The sequence below is a fragment of the Schistocerca gregaria genome, chromosome 4 (genome assembly GCF_023897955.1).
Source record: "Schistocerca gregaria isolate iqSchGreg1 chromosome 4, iqSchGreg1.2, whole genome shotgun sequence".
NCBI lineage: Eukaryota > Metazoa > Arthropoda > Insecta > Orthoptera > Acrididae > Schistocerca > Schistocerca gregaria.
Genome location: NC_064923.1, coordinates 649,005,012 through 649,025,607, shown reverse-complemented (window position 1 = coordinate 649,025,607; position 20,596 = coordinate 649,005,012). Strand labels below are relative to the sequence as shown.

Here is a 20,596-nt window from a genome sequence, read left to right as displayed (position 1 = left end):
AGATTATTCAGTGAATGCCGCATGAATAGGATGGGGTCCAGAAGTTTTGGCGAGAAAAGAAGCGCCTTTTAAAATTACTCTACCTAATTCTTGTCGTACAGAATTAGGCAGTATGTAATAACATTTCCTCCAGAGTTAGCTCAGAGTTAAAAAGGAATCGGCAACTTTTTATGTAAATAAATCGTATTTTAAGTTACTTACGGATGCAAATACCTGTTGCGTGATGTGCTGGTTTACGCTTGACATACCGTCAAATGTTTAGTTATTGAACACATAAAGTGATCATTTTCGGGACACAGTGGCTTTATTATTATCTGCACGTTTCGGTTAATAGTAATCTAAACGTTTTCTCGCATTTTGGAGTATCATCCGCTTGACTCCCTTACTTCAAGTGGAAAAACGTTGCACCGTAAACAGTAAGTTGTGATTATCCGTCTAGGACAATCTTCTAACGACAGGGATCAAGTCAGGCATTGAAAACACCGGATAAGCGTTCGGGAGGAGCTAGTCTTAAATACACACACATTCAGACATCACTATTTAGGTTTCTCGTAGCGACTCCAATTCTCGAATGCCAAAATGGTTGATTCGTATGACAACAATCCGGCTTTCCTGTCATCTCGTGCTGGTATGGTTAAAGTAAGGAATGAGAGATTAGGGGATATGTCGAGGCATATCAGCAATAATTTTTCCCTCGTTCTGTGCACGAAATGAAAATTACAGTAAGTGGCCCAAGTGGTGCAAAATAACTCTCCGCAACACTCTGTATAGTGGGTTATAAATATATACGTGTGTGTAGATCCTCGTCCAATCCGAATTTCTGTTCCGTAGTCGATGGTCAAGATAATGACAGAACGTTGAACCCTAATCTGCTACAATCCTTGTGACTTCTATGGTAATGAATACAGGAAGTTATTTCAAAGAAAAACAATTGCACCTGACAAGTAAAAATGTTTAAAAGAAATTAACTCTTTCAAGTAGACTAAAGAAGTAGCTCAAGAACCAGCCGAGGCAGCCTTCATGCATTGTGGAACATTTGCTCTGAATACTACATTGGTCAGAAAGAGGAGAGGCGCACGGGCCCATGGATGTCTTTCGAGGGAACTATTTTGATATATCAACGACAGATAATGATATTTACACATACAGCTAATCACGGAAATTGGAGCGTAAGCATTTTAGACACGAGAAAGCAGAGAAAAAGTTGGTTTATTAGAAAACGTGGAAATTAACCAACTTCCTAAAAGAATATAATGGCCTGTTTGACGAAGAGACTGATTTCAGTACTCAGTACATTTTATCAATTCTGCAGAGATAGTTTGAAACAATAAGGCGAATGAGTACAAGTATTTTATAAAACGATATCTCTTTGTACCAGTTTGTGACTCTCAATAATAAATTTTAAAAGAATGTGTGAATAGGATTTAATTTAAGAGTTGTACGAGTAAATATGCTCGAAAATGTAATTCTTTTTACGTCCATTGGGCATTAAGAAGAAAAGTGACTGACGACAGGCCGGCCGGAGTGGCCGAGCGGTTCTAGGCGGTACAGTCTGGAATCCTGCCTCGGGCATGGATGTGTGTGATGTCTTTAGGTTAGCTAGGTTTAAGTAGTAAGTTCTAGGGGACTGATGACCTCAGAAGTTAAGTCCCATAGTGCTCAGAGCCATTTGAACCGTTTGACTGACGACAGACATTTTCCGCGTTAAGTCGTCAGACTCGGTGGCTCTTTTAATTGTTTCCGTCAACGATAAGAGGAAATATCTGTTAAAGATGTTGGCCTCGTATTTACAACACACGAGACTGTCTGTTTTGCACCAGACGGTATCTACGTGTAACCGCTGAGTACCGTTGTGCGAAGCGACAATACCGGAATATGAGCTTTCTGCGAGGGAATACCCGATAATAACCAAGTGCTTAATGGAAACGCTTACCTGAACTCTCCGTGTAGTCATCGTACCAACGTTCCCGTCGGGGTCAGCCACTTCTCCAGGTCACGTCCCTTGAATTTTCATACACTGAACTTTTCTCCCTTTATGGGAACCAACCTGAATATACGCCAGCCTCATTTAGTTTATTTAGTTTTGATTTGTAAAATAGCGGACAGCAAAATCGTATCGATTGTTTGGTACCTGACACTTTCAATAAATTACAGTGAGCTTGCTATTCCTTCGACTTCACGAAAATCATGAGTGAGGAGACCCAATCGTAGTCCTCGATGGACTAACGTAGCATACTGATACACGGGAGACCAACACGCTCTTCATTGTGAAGGTAAATGAGCTGTGACGGTGTTCGAGGCTACATCTAGTGGCGGTATCGTTAGCCATGTCACACAGTCACACGGTACCGACACCACTGGACCTTCATCAACAGCAAAACGAGCGTAAGCACAATCTGGTGGCAAAGTACTCATCAATCGCTTTACTGCAATGGAAGATAGTACAAAAGAATTCTCCTTTTTCTAATCAAAAATTCCATTTAATGTGGGCACACGGAAGGACAAATGATGTTTACCACTGTTTCACAACAAAACCACTTCACAAGTGAACCTTATGTTAACTTCAGTACCACACAGACATGGAAATACGGGAGCGATTTACAGAAGAATGCGTCAGTTTCCGGCGAGAAAACACGGACACGCTGCACGGGCACACGCACGTCCGTGGAGCCGTGAGCCGGGAGGTACGCAGCCCGCGCCGCCTAAACGCACTTTATCTCATCGCTGTATCAGGCGCGGCTCTCCTTCGCCGGCTTCCTTTTTCCCCGCCGTCATCTGTTCCGTCTGCCACGCCTTCGACGGGCGTCGGGAAAAAGAAACACGAATTGACAGGCTGACCGGGCTTTCAGGCCGGACGGCCCAGCCTCGGGCACGGCACCTGACGCGCCGGCGCCATAGCGCAGCCAGAGCCGCGCTCGCCCTCCTTACCTCATGACTAACCTCTTCATTACTCTCGTTTTTCTCTGGGGCCAGTTAGCACCATTGTAAACCATTTTGCGCTTTCCGACGAAATATCTCTTCTTTGATTTATTTCTCTAGTAGCTGACAAATCTGGCACTGCACGGGTATTCATTCTACCTGTTTGCTATTAGAAACAAAAAAAAAGTGATGTACCGAAAAATTTTAATTTCCATGAATTTGCGAAATCATCTTTGAAATTATGAAACAACCTTACAAAGAAATATGCGTAATGTACAAATGTATAACGGCAGTGCCCAAATTAAGAAACATTATCCCTGACAGTTTTTGTACGCTGAGGTAGCTGCTTCGGTTTCTACAGCGTCATTTTGTAAATGTCTCTGTGAAAATGCCTCTTCAGAGCTCTGTAGATGTTTGTCGTTTTCGTCTGCATCTGTTTGCGCTTCGCAGTTGAAAACTGTCAAAAGCGCTTCCATGTTTCAGGGATTTCTTAAAGCTGACTCGACTGAAGGAGTGAAATTTATAAGGGGGGTACGACGTCAAACGGGCCGACTTGGAGCAGGAGAGGCATCGCAGGACATTTTAATTTCCACTGTCTATACTTTTACAAGTAAATTCATAAAAATTTGTCAGCATGACCAGGAAGGGTTCAGGATTCACACTCGTAGCAGCGGAAGTTCAAAAACATAACAAAATATTTTTTTCATGTGAAATTTCATCATTTTTTTTACTTACTATAGGCTGCATTTGTTGCTATAGGTACACTTTTCTTCTTAAGTAAGAGAGACCGTTCGATGAATTTTGCACAGAATACAAACCATACTTACAGGTGTCTGAAACTCTAGAATCTATTTAATTTATGAAATAAATGAATGAGCTGTTACGTTTTAAACTTTATGTTTAGAAAAAAATCAAATTTTGTAATTATCTCAATTTGTACCACAGTTTTTAATAGATTTGGAAAATACTAGAGCTTCATAAACCTGTAAGTATGGTTTATATGCTGTGCAAAATTCATCAGAGAATCTCTCTTACGTGTGAAGAAAAATGTACATATAGCAACAAATTCAGCCAACAGTAAGTGAAAAAAATGATGAAATTCCATATCTAAAAAAATTATTTTGTTATGTTTTTGCACTTCCACTGCTATGAGTGTGAATCCTGAATCCTTCCTGACTACGTTTAATGAATTTATTTGTAGAAGTATACACAGTAGAGAATAAAATGTCATGTGGTGCCTCTCCTGTTCCAAGTCGGCCCGTTTGACATCGTACCCCCCTTAAAACATAGTGTTTGATGCGGTGTTTTTTTACGGCACGCATCTGCGTGTTATGACGTCATATCTTCTGAAGTATGTGTGGTACCATGATATAATTTTTTTAGGTACATCTACCGGCATATAGGGACAGTGACTCCGAAATTTATGCTGGAAGTTGGTAGCACAAAAGTAATAAGTTTAAATGTCGTACATGATGCAGCACTTCCTCACGCATCTGATTGTTTATAACGTCATATCTCCTGAACTATGATAGCTAGGTAATTCTTATCCCCACAGCGATTGTTGCCTGGTTTATTTTAAGAGGGTGTGCTGAAAAGCAACGCGTCTGAATATTTTCTGTGAAAACTCTGAAAGCTTTTTAAATAAAGATCTTGTTGTGATCTTCAGTCCAGAGACTGGTTTGATGCAGCTCTCCATGTTACTCTATCCTGTGCAAGCTTCTTCATCTCCCAGTACCTACTGCAACCTACATCCTTCTGCATTTGTTTAGTGTATTCATATCTTGGTCTCCCTCTACGATTTTTACCCTCCACGCTGCCCTTCAGTACGAAACTGGTGATCCCTTGATGCCTCAGAATATGTCCTACCAACCGATCCCTTCTTCTAGTCAAGTTGTGCCACAAATTTCTCTTCTCCCAAATTCTATTCAATACCTCCTCATTAGTTATGTGATCTACGCATCTAATCTTTAGCAAACGTTATTAACGTTCTATATCTTTATTCTTCATTTCTACATATTTGTTTCTCAACATAATCACCTTAGTGACAAACACATTTCTCCCAAAGACAGACCAGTTTTTTGATACCGTCACTATAGAATGATTGAATTTGTTGACTGAGCCAGAACCTCACGTGCGTATTCACCACTTCATCACTATCCTAGTGAAGCCATCGAAGGTGTACTTTAAGTTTTGGAAACAGATGAAAATTGGAAGGAACCGAATCGGGACTGATGGAGGATGATAGATGACAGGCGGACTGTTACAGACGTCACAGCGCTCGTGTATGGTCTGACGTTGCCATGCTAAAAGAAACAGTCGTCCATATGTGGGCGAAGTCTTTGAATTCGAAACTCGGTTACAGTACACTGTTTCTCACTCACCGACATAGTTACTTTAGACACTGCCACGTTACACACTATAATTCAGTGCTCTAAAGGCACAGGCAAATATGCAGACTCGGTGTATAAACACGAAGGATTTTAATAACACTTGTTTTATTAAAAGCATCAAGAGTTTTTCTTAAAATTCGAGAGCATTATTTTTCAGCACCCCCTCGTTCCTGACAATATTAGGTCCTTCGTACTATTTCTTATATTTAACCAGATATTCGTAGGGGATCTGTGAACTTTGGCATTAAGGCGTTTTTTGAGAACGAAAATCTCCTCTATAAAATCAGCATAGATTCCGTAACGAGTTATTTTGCGAAACTCAGCTGGCTCCGTACATCCACAAGATCCAGGACGCCTTAGGCCGTGGGCCACTTGCTGTCTAAAGCAAGTATCAGTGTGGCCAAAAAATGAACATCTAACAGAGGATTGGTAAAAACAATCCATGAAACTCCGTTTATTTAATGGTATGATACACTGAGTATTTTCAGTTTCAAGCTTCCGCCCCACTATGCTATTCTCTCGTTGGTCCGTCCATTCTTTTTTCGGATGTTGTTAGTGTTAAGTATATTATGTGTGGCCTAAAAATACTTGTCTTCATTCGGTATGTCACAGATAAACTAAAATGTAGGTCAGCCATGCTGTAAACAAAGGCTCCCACATTGATTCCATCTTACTGATTATCTGATCATATCTACGGCTGGATTCAGGACTTCCTTGCAGACAGAGAACAAGCCGTTCTTAACGGAACAAAATCGACTGATGTTATTTCAGAAATGCCCCAAGGGAGTGCTAAAAGAACATTTCTATTTACTGTATATATTACTGTTGTAGTGGATGACGCTACAAGAGGTTTTTCGTGGTCAATGCTGTTCAGTACGGGAAGTTTACAACACTAGAAGACTGATCGAAGACCTGCAGAGGGTTGAGGACTGGTGCAGGGGCTGACAGCTGAGTCTGAACGTAAATAAATTCGACATATTGCGCACAACTCCTGTTTGATTGCGCTGTTGGTGAAATTCCACTGGAAACAGCAGCTGGTGCAAGATACCTTGGAATAACCATCCGGAGCGACCTAAAGTGGAGTGACCATATACAGCTAACCGTAGGAATAGCAGCTGCCTGGCTGGGATTCGTAAATGGTTCAAATGGCTCTAAGCACTATGGGACCTAACATCTGAGGTCGTTAGTCCCCTAGACTTAGAACTATAAGTAGTTCTCAGTCTAGGGGACTGATGACCTCAGATGTTAAGTCCCTAAGGACATCACACACATCAAAGCCCGAGGCAGGATTCGAACCTGCGACCGTAGCAGCAGTGTGTTTCCGGACTGAAGTGCCTAGACCCACTCGGCCATAGCGGGTGGCAGGGATTCATAGGAACAATCTTTTAAGGGAATGTGATTCATCCACGAAAGAGTTGCCTTAGAAACTTGTTTTACCAATCTTTTAGTATCTTTCACCAGTCTCTGGCCCTTAACAAGTAGGATTAATCGAAGGTATTGAAAAGACCCAACGAAGTGTGGCGCGTTTCGCCACGGTATCATTTACTCTGCGCAAAAACGTTACTCCAGCGGCCGACGTTGCAAGACGGCCGTTGATTATCATGGAGACGTTTTCTGTTGAAACTTGAAGAGCACACGTTGCTGTAAAAGTCGAACAGCATACTACTTTCTCCCATATACCTCTCGGGAAATGCCCACAATTAGAAAATCAGAGTAATAAAAGAAGCTGTTAGCGAAATTTACCGAAAATTATCCTCCTCGGCGCGCCGTTTGTGTATGTAACCTAGTTGGTGCGAAAGGATAATGTTGTAAGTACTCTCTACCACTCACCATGAAGTAGCTTGCGAAGTATAGATATAGACGTCGATGCTTCTTTTTCTTGTACCTTTGTCTTTGTCCCGCATCAGCTCAGGGTCGGTCCGGCTATTAACGGATGTGGCATGGTTAGTTTATGCAGTGGTCGGATGCTCTTCCTGTCGCCAAACCGTTAATTCCCCGGAGTAGGAATATATGTACCTCAACTGCCTGCCCGGAGTGATGTTCGTGTAAAGTGAGCGAAAGTTTTTTTAAACCTTTGCGAAACGTGTAACTGAGGCGCGACTTGGGTACCAGCCCGCTATTCACCTAGTGGGATGCGGGAAACGGCATAAAAACCACATCCAGTGTGGCTGGCACACAGACCTTCGTTGTTAATCCGGCAGAGGGATTCGATCTGTGCCCCGTCCCGTAAGTGGCGCTCTAACGAGATCGACCATCCGGACAGGTTCAGATACAGATATGGACACTGCTTTGTATATACTATATTAGTTGCGCATAATAACATAAATAAAAGTTATATTAACGAATATAGGCATTGCAGTAATGTCATTTTGTTAAGTAAATTTCTCATAAAATTCAGTTTGTTGATGCCGCGTAATGACTTATTAATAGAAAGGCAAATCACCAGTGCACAAGGAATCTGGGGCAGTGATGTTAATTGGTTCGGTAAACAATGAAAAATTATAAAAAGAGGTGGTGAGATGGATCAAAAAAAGAGCAGTAGTTAGCGACAAGGTAAGCTGGGAGAGTGTTGATACTGTAGCAGAAGTATTTGTTCGCTATTGGACAGGAGAGAGACTGCAACGATATTTTGAGGAAGAAGCTTTGTTAATAATAATAAGATGATCTTTAATATCCTCTTGAAAGCAGCATGGTTTGAGACCAGACGTTGGTTACTGCGTGGTATATTTCCTGGTACACAGGCTGAAATGAAGAAGGAGGAAGATTCAGAGTTATGAATAGGTACACCCAACATGCTGAACACATTACGTCTTGCATTACAGTTGTGTAATAATGATAAGTGTTTGAACCTAATGCATGTCTGACACGAGCACACATGGTTACGGCGAATCGTCTGCAATAATGCTACTTTTCCTTTGTTGAACTGTAGAGAACAGACGACTTGTATTTAGGGTCTAGAGTTCCTCTAATGATTTTGCGCTCTTTGGGTGATTAATTATGAGATTTTACTGTTTCCGGTGTTCAGTATCTCATTGAGAAGTAAAGTCCGCACTACAGCTATTTCAAGAGAAAAGGCGTTAGATTATTTTTGAGTGTAGGAGAATGGTTCAATTTTTGTAAACTGAGTTCTCCTATTTATATATGCATTTATCTGCCAATATCGTCTGACATTTTACTTATAACCAAACATTCGTAGGGAATCCACCGTCAAATGCACACAATACAACACTTGTCGCAAACACTTGTGGTATGAGAGGGGGGAGGGAGGAGGAGGGGGGATTGGGAGTGATTTAGAATATAAGCACCAATGGTTTCGTATATGTTGTTGATGTGGGAAAGCTACATTCAGGGACAGAAACATGGGAAGGACTACTGTAAATTAACATCTCTTCTACATTCGAGGTCTTTAGCGGCAGAGCGCCAGTTTAGTCGCAAGAGGGTTGGGGAAGGCTGTGTCCGTGGCCTGCTTAAGGAACCATACTGGGAGTCGCCCAAGTGATTTACTGAAAACAAGAGAAACCTGAATCACGAGCAGGACAACCAAACTAGGATTGGAAGTTGCTCTTTCCCAACACGATTCCACAGCGCCAATTCGTGATCTGAAGAAAAACATGTGGAACTGTGATATCAGAAGAGACGACGGTGCTAACATAGTGCCGGGTAAAGCCGCCTGCGACTTGCACAGAAATGGCATAGTCTTCCGCTGCAAGAGCAATCTGATGGTGCAGAGATAGATGGGCCTGTAATGTCCGTCATTCAGTAATTTCGGTAGCGTTTAAGACACAGGGGGTTGCTAATTTTACTTACTTATACTCAGGAAACAACCGCTGGAACATATTTTTTTCTAGAACGGCACACATTATATGTATAAAAAAGTAGTTCAGGGTAAACAGATTTTCCTTTCAAGTTTCGACAGTATTTTTTAGAAGAGCAGGGGCTACTCCTCATCCGTTAAATAGCCAGTATTTTGTGCACGTAACATGCAGTGTTTTCACTGAAGCTTTCTTATAGTCGGTCTGTACACTAAAGAGCGAGCAGCACTTGTGGTGGCAGAAATCGTTTGTCCCAGAAGAACGTCAGAACTGTATACCGTATGAATAACAATCATTTCCCGACTCGCAATACAGTACTGGGTGCATTGATCTACATAGATTCTGTGTGTGTGCGTCTCTTATGTCATTTACATTAATTTCTAATGTCTGTATTTCGTGCAATGATAACTCATTTGATGGGAAATAAATACGCTCCAGGCGTGGCTGCCCACTCAGTCGCCTCAGTTCCTAGCAGCGTGGCGCGGAAGAAGCGATATAACTATGAGAAACAGCCAGTACGGTGCCTCTCCCCACGTAGTGAGCTAGAGAGGGGAACTCCCCAACTCTTCTCCAGTCTCCCGTCAGACTACGAGAGGCGTTTGAAAAGTCGGTGCAAAGTCCGAGAGATGGCACCACCGGCGTGTATCGAGGTCATGTTTAGTTAGCAGCATCTTTGAAAAGAATGCACACCTAGTTTCAGCCATTTCGGTCTATTTCTTTCGGTTTGGCATTAGTTTGAATCAAGGAAGTCGATTGATTGTCAAAAAATGGACGAAAAAGAATTTCGTATGGTGATTAAACATTACTTTATGAAAGGTTAAACGCCTCAGGAGACTAAAGAGAAGCTTCGTAAACATTGCCGTGTATCTGCACTTTCGATTAGAGCAGTTTATAAGTGATTTAAAAATTTTTGTAGTGGCCATACGGGCACAAGTGATGTTGAACGTTCTGGACGCCCTGTGGAGGTTACGATTCCAGAAATCATTGATAAAATCCATGAGATGGTGATCCATGACAAAAGGGTTAAAGTACGTGAGATTGCTAGTACTGTGGGCATCTCGAATGAACGGGTACATAATATTTTGCATAAACATTTGGACATGAGAAAGCTATCCGCAAGATGGGATCCGCGATTGCTCACGCTTGTTCAAAACCGGAATCGTGTGAAGTGTAGCAAGGATGGTTTGCAGCTGTTCAGGTAGAATCCGCAGGAGTGCATGCGTCGTTTCGCCACTGTGGATGAAACGTGGATACATTACTATACTCCTGAGACCAAACAACTATCTAAACAATGGATTACCAAGGGAGAATCTGCACCAAAAAAGACGAAGACCTTTCCTTCGGACGGAAAGGTTATGGCGACTGTCTTTTTGGATTCGCAAGGGATAATCCTCATCGAATCTGAAAAAGAGTAAAACTATTACAGGTGCATATTATTCATCGTTATTTGACCGTTTGAAAACCGAGCTGCAAGAAACACGTCCCCGATTGGACCGCAAAAAAGTCCTTTTCTAACACGGCAATGCACCAGCACACACCTCACCAGTTGCGGTCGAGAAATTATTGGAAATAGGATTCCAAGTCATTTCACATCCCCCCTATTCTCCAGACTTGGCTCCCTCGGACTACTATTTGTTCCCCAATTTGAAGAAATGGCTGGCGGGACAATGATTTTAATCAAACGAGTAGGTGTTTGCTGCAACTAATAGCTATTTTGCAGACTTGGACAATTCCTATTATTCGGAAGGGGTCAACAAATTAGAACAGCGTTGGACGAAGTGTACACGTCTAAAAGGAGACTATGTCGAAAAATAGAAAAGGTTTACCACAAACAAGTAGTTTTTGTTTTTATTCGGACTTTTCAAACGCCCCTCGTATGTTCAAATGGTTCTGAGCACTATGGGACTTAACATCTATGGTCATCAGTCCCCTGGAACTTAGAATTACTTAAACCTAACTAACCGAAGGACATCACACAACACCCAGCCATCACGAGGCAGAGAAAATCCCTGACGCCGCCGGGAATCGAACCCGGGAACCCGGGCGTGGGAAGCGAGAACGCTACCGCACGACCACCCTCGTATGTCTTGAGTAGTGTAGTGGTTAAGTCACGCCACTAATATTCAACTTCCACCGCAGCCATTTAGTCCCCGGTTATCTGTGGTGGAGGCTCCTGATCAGCTGAAACGAATGTCGGGATGTTTCCTTCAGTTAATTCACTTCCGCGCCAGATTATCTCAATGGGCGGTTACCGTCATGTCAATCATCAATCAAAGGGCTTTAGACTTACCTAACCGAGTAATGATGGATGAACAAGATTTAAAGAAATGTAAAATAAATTTAAGGATACTAAGTATCAACTTTGACAGCACGTGAAATGTCCGTTTGAGACCGGTATGGTAACGAACAATTATATGATGTGAATATTTCAACAACTGAACGCCAGATAGCTATTTCACAAAAACTTACTGTACCGTGAAATTACAGTTATTCTCTACATGTGATCCATTGATAAATAGCCTTAACGCATTTTCTTAAATCTGACCAGAAAAAATAAAAATAAAGGTAGCCCACATCTGGTGAAAGACTCATATAATTCACGATAGTGAGTGTAGTTTATAGACTCAGAGTTATGCTACTGTTTATTTATTGACACTTTGTTCTCACCACCGATATCTTGGTCTATGTGTTATTGCTCTGGAAGGGAAGATAAGAAACATAAAAGGACGCTAAAGAGCTCATTTATAGTGAACGTGATTCATTTATACCATTCTGAACGACAGAAGCGGTGAAAACTTAGAGGAATCAGGTTACACACTACGGAAAAAAGACACTCACAGAAGCAGTTTCAAATTTTTTTTCCGCATGAAAGCTACACGCAAGAGTAACAACAATCTCCGTTCCGACGATCGTCATCGTCACAGGCTGACAGATTTTCCTCCTCTCACGACCCCCTCCTCCCACTGCTTCCGACGTCTCATGTTGTTCATCGCTGACCTTTGAACTATCTTCTTCTCGAGATTAAATAAAGTTTCTAGTGTTTGTTTAGAATTTACCGAAGTATAGAGTTTCGTTGAAACATGATGTAACTTAGTCTTTCTGATGAAAATTTTTAACCTCCGACATGGCACAAATGCATTTTAGTAAGATAATTTTCTGTTATTTTCATATAAGCAGTTAACACCGTCTCTTCACTTCTTTGTTAGTTCACATACTTACGTTCCAATATCCATATGCAAACCACGGCAAATGGAATGGTTTGTGGTAACATCCTGTACAGGACATTCTTTTGCGTTAAGAGAAGAACTATACCTACGGCTGTGGGTGTGTGATTCCTAGTGCCATTTCCAATAACACTACCATCACTGCTCTTAATTCGGGAACTTTTTACTGATCTAAAATTTGAATAATTAATGGTTGCGAAGAATACGTGATCCATAATCCATCTAACGAAAGATGAAACAGATGAAACTCGGGACAAGGGCGTAGATCTGTTGTATACCTGCGAATGGCCGCATTACTAATCACATTCTTCGTAGTGTCCCACACTGTTCACTCAGATCTGTACTGTTCCAGTTGCTATGCGTCAACCATGTGTCGTAGTATGGCAGGCCAAGACACAAACACGCGTAGAGTTTTGACGCTACTCACAGCAGATATCCACGTTAGGTTAAGTTCATCCGCCTCCAATCAATCACTGTCGATGGCACGTCGGAACATATGCTCAGTCCCTCTCGGCGGAACAGACCATATGTCAAGGGCTGAGATAGGCCTAAAAGCGTCAACCTGGGAGGAAAATGGTGTGGGTAAGTGGGAGTACTGAACAAGTACAGTCCACGATGGAACAACGAGAGGTGTATGAGATAGTAAAAACAGTTCTGCCTTTCGAAACCTTCTGTACTAGTTGAAACTCAAGCCTTTAACACAAAACCACCCAGTGATATGATCTTTTAAGGTAGAAACACATTCAGCTGCAAGATTTCAAGCATTTTATTGTGTATTACTTGAAAAACTTTCTGTTATTTTCTAGTGGCAGAGTCTGTGGCTGTGCCTACGCAGTCATGTTTCAGATCTTACATGAAATGTTTCATCATCTGATATCGAGAATCTAAAATATTTCTAGGAAAGTAAATGTGCTTCTCAAAGCAAGAAGTCTGTTATTCGTTGGTTCTTGTTTTCGCTATCATCAGAAATTGCATATTTATTTAGATAAATGTATTTCACAAAGGCGAGTTACTTGAGGTGATTTTAGGATCCGGCAGCAAACCCAAAGAGGCTTTCAAGACTTATTACCCGAGAAAGCCTACGAAATCACATAAAGTACTGTACTGATTAATTTCAGTTCCTTTCATGATTTTTCATATTTTCGAAAATAGGAAGCTATTTTTTTTATTGCAAGGTTTTTAATAGAGGAATACACATACCATGTAGAAAAATGGCGCAGTCTTAGACGCTTTGGATTCCACCGTAATATGATTTTTGAGGACGTCTAGGAACAATAACTAGACGTGGAGAATAAGCTGCTCGATGACGTCTTGGAGGGACGGAATATGATCGTTTCAGTCAAGTCAAAAAATTCAAGACATAAGAAAGTAATCAAGAAAATAAACAGAAAAAGTTGTATAAGAATTCAGTTTAAATTGTCTCGACAGTCAACAACATAAACAACTGCAGATATGCTGCTAATTCTTTATCTTTGAGGTCAAGCCATTCTCATGAACTGTAATTAAAAGCCAGTTTATGTATTTGTTTATTTGCAGCTCTTTACAAATAACCTGCTGTCTAGCCGCTAAAGCAAGTATTTTTCACTATTTCCGACTGTGTATTTCCATTACTTCGTAATATGCTAATGTTTCACAAAAGAAAGCTAAACATCGTTACCACTTACGTAACAGAGGATAGAGTAAAATACACGCTATGTGGACTCCCTACTGAAAATCTGTCCCACCTGCTTGGAGTAATACATGCCATGGGCATTGTAGTAATGCCCTTCAAAAAAAAAAAAAAAGGACGATACTATTAGATCCTTGTTGATCCATCGTTGACTGCCGCGAAATTACATGGTTATTGCCATAATCGAATACATACTTACCAGTTTTAATTTCTGTATGGACTGCCAACAGAAGCAGAACGAGAATGTCATAATCCGCTGGCCAACCTACCGTTTCCACCTGATACCTATCCTATCTCCTCTCTCTCAGTCTCATCTTCTTTCCGTCTATTACCTTGTATGTTTCACTGGCACTTCTTTCTGTCCTAACCATAGATACTCACCGTTCGTCACGTTCATTGGGATATTATCTAGTGTTCATATATGACTTTCAACACGCAGCTATTTTGTTCAGCTGATGCGGTAAACATCTGGAAGTACTGAAATTAATGAAACGGGCGCAGTTTGTGAACTACTTCCACTTCAGCGTTTTCCTGTACAAAGAATAGAATTTTCTTTGCTCTGTGGCTTTGACAATAAGCTGTTATTTTTACGGTATTACAAGTCTTATTCACCGACATAGAGAGATAATGAATCGAAAACTATGTGTAGTTTCAGTTGCAGCTTCTAAGTCAATAAGCGAGCAAAGTGGTGCCGTGGTCACACAGGATTCGTTTTCGGGAGCACGGCAGATTTTGTCCCTGTCCGTTTATTAGATTTTCTGTGAGTATCCTAAATTGGTAAAGGTAAATGTCAAAGTGACCCTTCACGAAAAAAAAATAAAAAACGAAAAAAACCCGAAGCCCATAGAAGAGAGCCCTTGACCTGCTAGTCGACAAGTAGATGAAATCCAATATTCATTCCTTTTTCGACAGTCAGTGGAAAATCAGGTACTATTAATACAAGAATACGAAAAAAGTGGAAGGTATCATAACAGGTTTGTTATTTGTGGTAAGAAATCAAGTTATGTGATCTTAATATGTTACTATATTCTATGTGTGATGTCAGACATCACAGTCATGATTCTGTGGTCGTATGTATACACGATGAATAAGAAACACCTATGTCAGACTATGAGGGTAATGAAATGATTCAGTGTCAACAAGTGAAAATTTGTGCTCGACCGGGAGTCGAATCTCGATTTCCCACTTTACGCGAGACAACATTTACATAGATAATAACTATACTATCTATATCTTCAGTATGGATGCACCCTAGGAGCAACTTCTTGCTGGATTCATGCAAGATACTGTGAGCAAAGAGGAAAATGGACAGGGAGGGGGGGGAGGGGGAGGCGCTACAGAAGTAGTGTGCGACAAGTTGGAATTTTGGGTTGGACGGAAAGAGCGATCGGATAGCCGAATCTGTTAAGGCGATCGTTTGCGACATCGGGATATCCGGGTTCAGGTCTAGCTCCCACACAAATTTTCACGTGTCGCCATTAAATTATTTCATTACCCTCATGTGGCTCATGTCGGTATTTCTCTTTCACCATCTTAAAATCTGGCTTAGCGTACGTAGCATGACCACACATAAATTTTATGGGGTATAATTCCAACAGACCAACTTGTAAATGCGAAAAATGAAAAAATAAAAAAAAAGAATGTAAGTACCAGCGATGGACATCCAACAATTCTTCGACGTTAGTACTGATCGTGCTTGTACTGAGTTTTTGCGCTGTCTCTTGCGAGTGATTGCTACAGTCTTTTTATGTTTTTTCCAGTCATGAAAGTGAGACCGTAGCTGTTTTTTCGCCTGTGAACGGTAGCACACATCAAGCAAGTCATCGACTGTGCTTTACATACACGTAAACAAATACACTTCCATGATATTTTGTCTGGGAGATATTGTTCCAGAATTAAATGAAAACTAGTTCGTGCCTCCCACTTCCAAGCAAGGTTTTCGAGATATATGGCCTTTGTGAAGGGGTAAAATACAGGGAGCGAAAAGCTATTTACAATTTGTACAGAAACCAGATGGTAGTTATAAGAGTCGAGGGACATCAAAGGGAAGCAGTGGTTGGGAAGGGAGTGAGACATGGTTGTAGCCTCTCCCCGGTGTTATTCAATCTGTATATTGAGCAAGCAGTGAAGGAAACAAAAGAAAAATTCGGAGTAGGTATTAAAATCCATGGAGAAGAAATAAAACATTTGAGGTTCGCCTATGACATTGTACTTCTGTCAGAGACAGCAAAGGACTTGGAAGAGCAGTTGAACGGAATGGACAGTGTCTTGGAAGGAGGATATAAGATGAACATCAACAAAAAAAACGAGGATAATGGAATGTAGTCGAATTGAATCGGGTATTGCTGAGGGCATTAGATTATGGAATGAGACACGTAAAGTAGTAAAGGAGTTTTGATATTTGGGGAGCAAAATAACTGATGATGGTCGAAGTAGTGTCGGAGCCAGACCTGAACCCGGATATCAACTGTAGACTGGCAATGGCAAGGAAAGAATTTCTGAAGAAGAGAAATTTGTTAACATCGAGTATAGATTTAAGTGTAAGGAAGTCGTTTCTGAAAGTATTTGTATGGAGTGTAGCCATGTATGGAAGTGAAACATGGACGATAACTAGTTTGGACAAGAAGAGATCAAATGGTTCAAATGGCTCTGAGCACTATGGGACTCAAGATCTTAGGTCATAAGTCCCCTAGAACTTAGAACTACTTAAACCTAACCAACCTAAGGACATCACACACACCAATGCCCGAGGCAGGATTCTAACCTGCGACCGTAGCAGCCCCGCGGTTCCGGACTGCAGCGCCAGAACCGAACGGCCACCGCGGCCGGCGACAAGAAGAGAATAGAAGCTTTTGAAATGTGGTGCTACAGAAGAATGCTGAAGATTAGATAGGTAGATCACATAACTAATGAGGAAGTATTGAACAGGATTGGGGAGAAGAGAAGTTTGTGACACAACTTGACTAGAAGAAGGGATTGGTCGGTAGGACATGTTCTGAATCATCAAGGGATCACCGATTTAGTATTGGAGGGCAGCGTGGAGGGTAGAAATTGTAGAGGGAGACCAAGAGATGAATAAACTAAGCAGATTCAAAAGGATGTAGGTTGCAGTAGGTACTGGGAGATGAAGAAGCTTGCGCAGGATAGAGTAGCATGGAGAGCTGCATCAAACCAGTCTCAGGACTGAAGACAACAAGAACAACAACATGGCCTTTGTTTGTTAGGCAAATGATAGAAGTGGACATAGTCAGCCAAATATTCCCGACTGGCAGTCTCTCTGCGCAGTACCGGCTCGCCTAGTACTTTGTTGAAAAGGCCCCCACTATACAGTGGTTATTACACAACAGTCCGCTCTACTTGATGAACGGACTATCTCATGTACGAGTAAAACACCAGAGGTAACGAGAAGGACTGAGCGAAAACTGTAGGAAATAATACAAATAATTTAGAAACAAGACATATATGGTATTAGCATGAGTCGTTTCTTGGAAGGACAGATCAAGCAATATGTATGATATAAATCTCCCGATATCGCCGTTGTTGTTCTTCTCGTAAGATAAGGAGGTAGCTAGTGGAGTAGACGGGCTGAGATGTTGAGGGAGCTGTCAGAGGAGAGGAATTTGGTGGGCGGTCGTTCGCTGGACGAGAACAGATCGCGGAGCAGTCGGGGCCCACGTGCCGCCTTAAAGAGGAAAGCGGCGAGCCGGCACCGCCACCGCCACCGCCACGTTTAACGATCGCCAGCACCGAGGCGGCCTCCCAACCCCGCGCCGTGTCCTTCACGCCGACGCGGGGTTCTCCGGGCGGTCCCCGGCCATGCAACTGACCGATCCCATCCTGCTGAGCGCCATCCCGCGGAGTTCATTGTGGCATACGTTACTGACGGTGGAATCCGTAGCTGCAGATGCTTCTATTGGAAAATACGAGTGTACGCTGCCAGAAACCCAGGAACTTATGCGACGCTATTAACTTTTTCTTCTATGAATGATGACGTTCATAATCTCGATTCACTGTGGCTGTTAACCTGTACAAAATTCCAAGTTCCACAAAACCAGGGAGTGGTGATCTTTTACTCTGGGAACTGATAGTGCAAAAGATAATCCCATCGCCCATTTGATACTGCCAGATACATTTGAAGAGCTTATTTCAAAAGTGGCACAAGTCCATTTTTGTTCATATTGAGATACAGAGTCCTAAAGAACGCTGAAAAATCTGCAGTTGAGATACGAGAAATATTCAAGCATATGGCTTCTTGCTAGAGACGAACCTTTCTTTTTGTTTGTGTGGCTCATTAATTTCAGAAGCGTTATAGATAGAAAAGTGGAGGTAATGGACTTGTACCACTACTGAAACAAGCCCTTCATTTATTCTACACTTTTTCGTGCGTTACAGACTTCAGCCGTTCGCATCCCAATTGTCGCAGGACTTTCCCCAATGCCGCCTGCTCACTCTCTGTTAGGCCGTAATCTGAGCATTTTCTCAACGTTTGGAAACCAGCAAAGAACTTCCGGCCGCGCGGGATTAGCCGAGCGGTCTGAGGGCGCTGCAGTCATAGACTGTGCGGTTGGTCCCGGAGGAGGTTCGTGTCCTCCCTCGGGCATGGGTGTGTGTGTTTGTCCTTAGGATACTTTAGGTTAAGTAATGTGTAAGCTGATGGACTGATGACCTTAGCAGTTAAGTCCCATAAGATTTCACACACATTTGAACATTTTTGAACATAGAACTTCCTTGTCCCATCACCCATCGATTCACCCTGCTAATTGTCACTCACGCCTGAGTGTCATTGTCATTACGCACACAATTATTTCTCCCACTTAAGTCTGCCTCTCCGTGGGATTTATTTTTTTCTCTAGCACATCCCAGTTACTGCCAACAAGCACCTCCCCACTTACGGGTAAGCAAATCTCAGCTTATGAATTGCTTATCCATTAAAAATTTACGTCTCAGTATCACAAGTCAAGTCTGGCAATGCACAAACATTGGAAACTTCCCTTTTCACACTTTTAGTTGATTAGAAATTATTTCAGTCTTAATAGAATTGATTCTGCTGCTCTTTACAGGTGTTCTCTGTTAAGTCCTTCCATTAGTTGCAGGAGTTTAACAGAGCAACAAATCTCAGTGCGCAACGTCACAATACAATTGTAATACACATTTACATTACAATTTCTTTCACTTGAATTATTCTTTCTTCTCTTGTACCAGACACAAATTAGTTTCCAGGTAACTGACAAAAAATAACTTTCCGCGAAATGTAGCTGTTTGTACCTTATGCGGAGGCACGTAACCTTTTTCTTGGCTTAGATTATAAAAATCAGTGTACTAAAATGGTTTCTTGATTTCAACTCTGCAGGTACAATCAGATCTAAAATTGAGAATATATAAACAAAACATATCAATGGTGTTATCGAACAAACAACTGGACATAAACGTACGAATAAAATGAACAAGTTACCTAAAAATTTGCCACGCCATTTAGGAGCATAATCATTAAATAAACGTACTCCTAACTGCTTTTCTATGTACTGACTAACCGTCTATGCAACGCTGCTAGATTTTTGATAACTTTTTTTCATTTTATTCGCACACTTCTGTCCATTTTTTATATTTCCTCACTTTAAATCTGACAAAGGCTGCAAAGCCGAAACCAGTAATCTATTTTAGTGAAGTGTTATCTGACCAAAACACAGACATTCATAATCTAATAGGCCTAATAATATTTGTTCCCTTGAGAATAGCTTCTGTTTGGTGTTGGTGACACAAAAGACTAAGTTTTAAGCGCAGAAGGTATGTTGTAAGGTATATTTTATATGTGGTAGCGCTAGCAAAATTTGCGCGATGTATTCTTTTACACAAAGATTACGAGTCAGATGTAGAATTTACCTTCAAAACGAAATAAGTCGAACAGCAGAAACGGCTGTTATTTCCAATCAGTTATGTGTGTCAGAAAACTGAAGAGCGGGCATAATATGGGAAATGAGAGTAACCTGAAACACCATGTGGAAAAGAATTACAATTCCCGTTGCAGAGGGCAAACTGCTGCTTTTTCTCTAACGTAGTATGTCAATATTGAGTTTCATCTCGTTAAATGATTGCGTGGACGTTTTTATGTTCATAGATGAAATCACTGGTTTTCAACTCTTGTATGACATATAATCAACAAGCTCTTCAAACACAAGTGGCAGGCATTGACTCTTTGTGCTTTTGACAGATGGATCAAGTTCAGTGTGACAGTGGAAAATGATTGTAGCTGATTGTCAGGAAATTTGATTAGGGAATGTGTGGTATAGTGTAGCAGTTCTCATTTGGTGCCTCTTTCGAGGGTCGAAGGAAATCACTAGGGATTTGTAGGGTCAAGACTGCCAGTCCACATTTTGATGCACATTCGATAGAACTTGCATTCCGGTTATTTGCAATGTACTCATTAAGAACGGAAAATAGGAGATTTAGCACTGCCTAAACAGGATATGCTATAAATAATCAACCTATGCAGCCATACAGATAGCGTGGTACTGATTTTTGTACTTCTCATTTCAGTAATTCTGACATGTCGGAAGAGTTTAAGCGGAAGATACTTCTCTACAC

General features: G+C 41.4%; 1 long non-coding RNA gene across 3 annotated transcripts in view; it reads right to left on the bottom strand.

Moving 5' to 3' along the window:
* Positions 1–20,596, bottom strand: part of LOC126268085 (uncharacterized) — a 116,844-nt gene that overhangs the window by 82,968 nt on the left and 13,280 nt on the right. The window contains exon 1 of one of the 3 annotated variants that reach the window (XR_007549085.1): positions 1,934–2,694. The exons of the other annotated variants lie outside the window; for them this stretch is intronic. This is a non-coding gene — a long non-coding RNA (uncharacterized LOC126268085). Of the gene's footprint in view, positions 1–1,933; positions 2,695–20,596 lie in introns of those variants that run through there. 3 annotated transcript variants of the gene reach the window in all.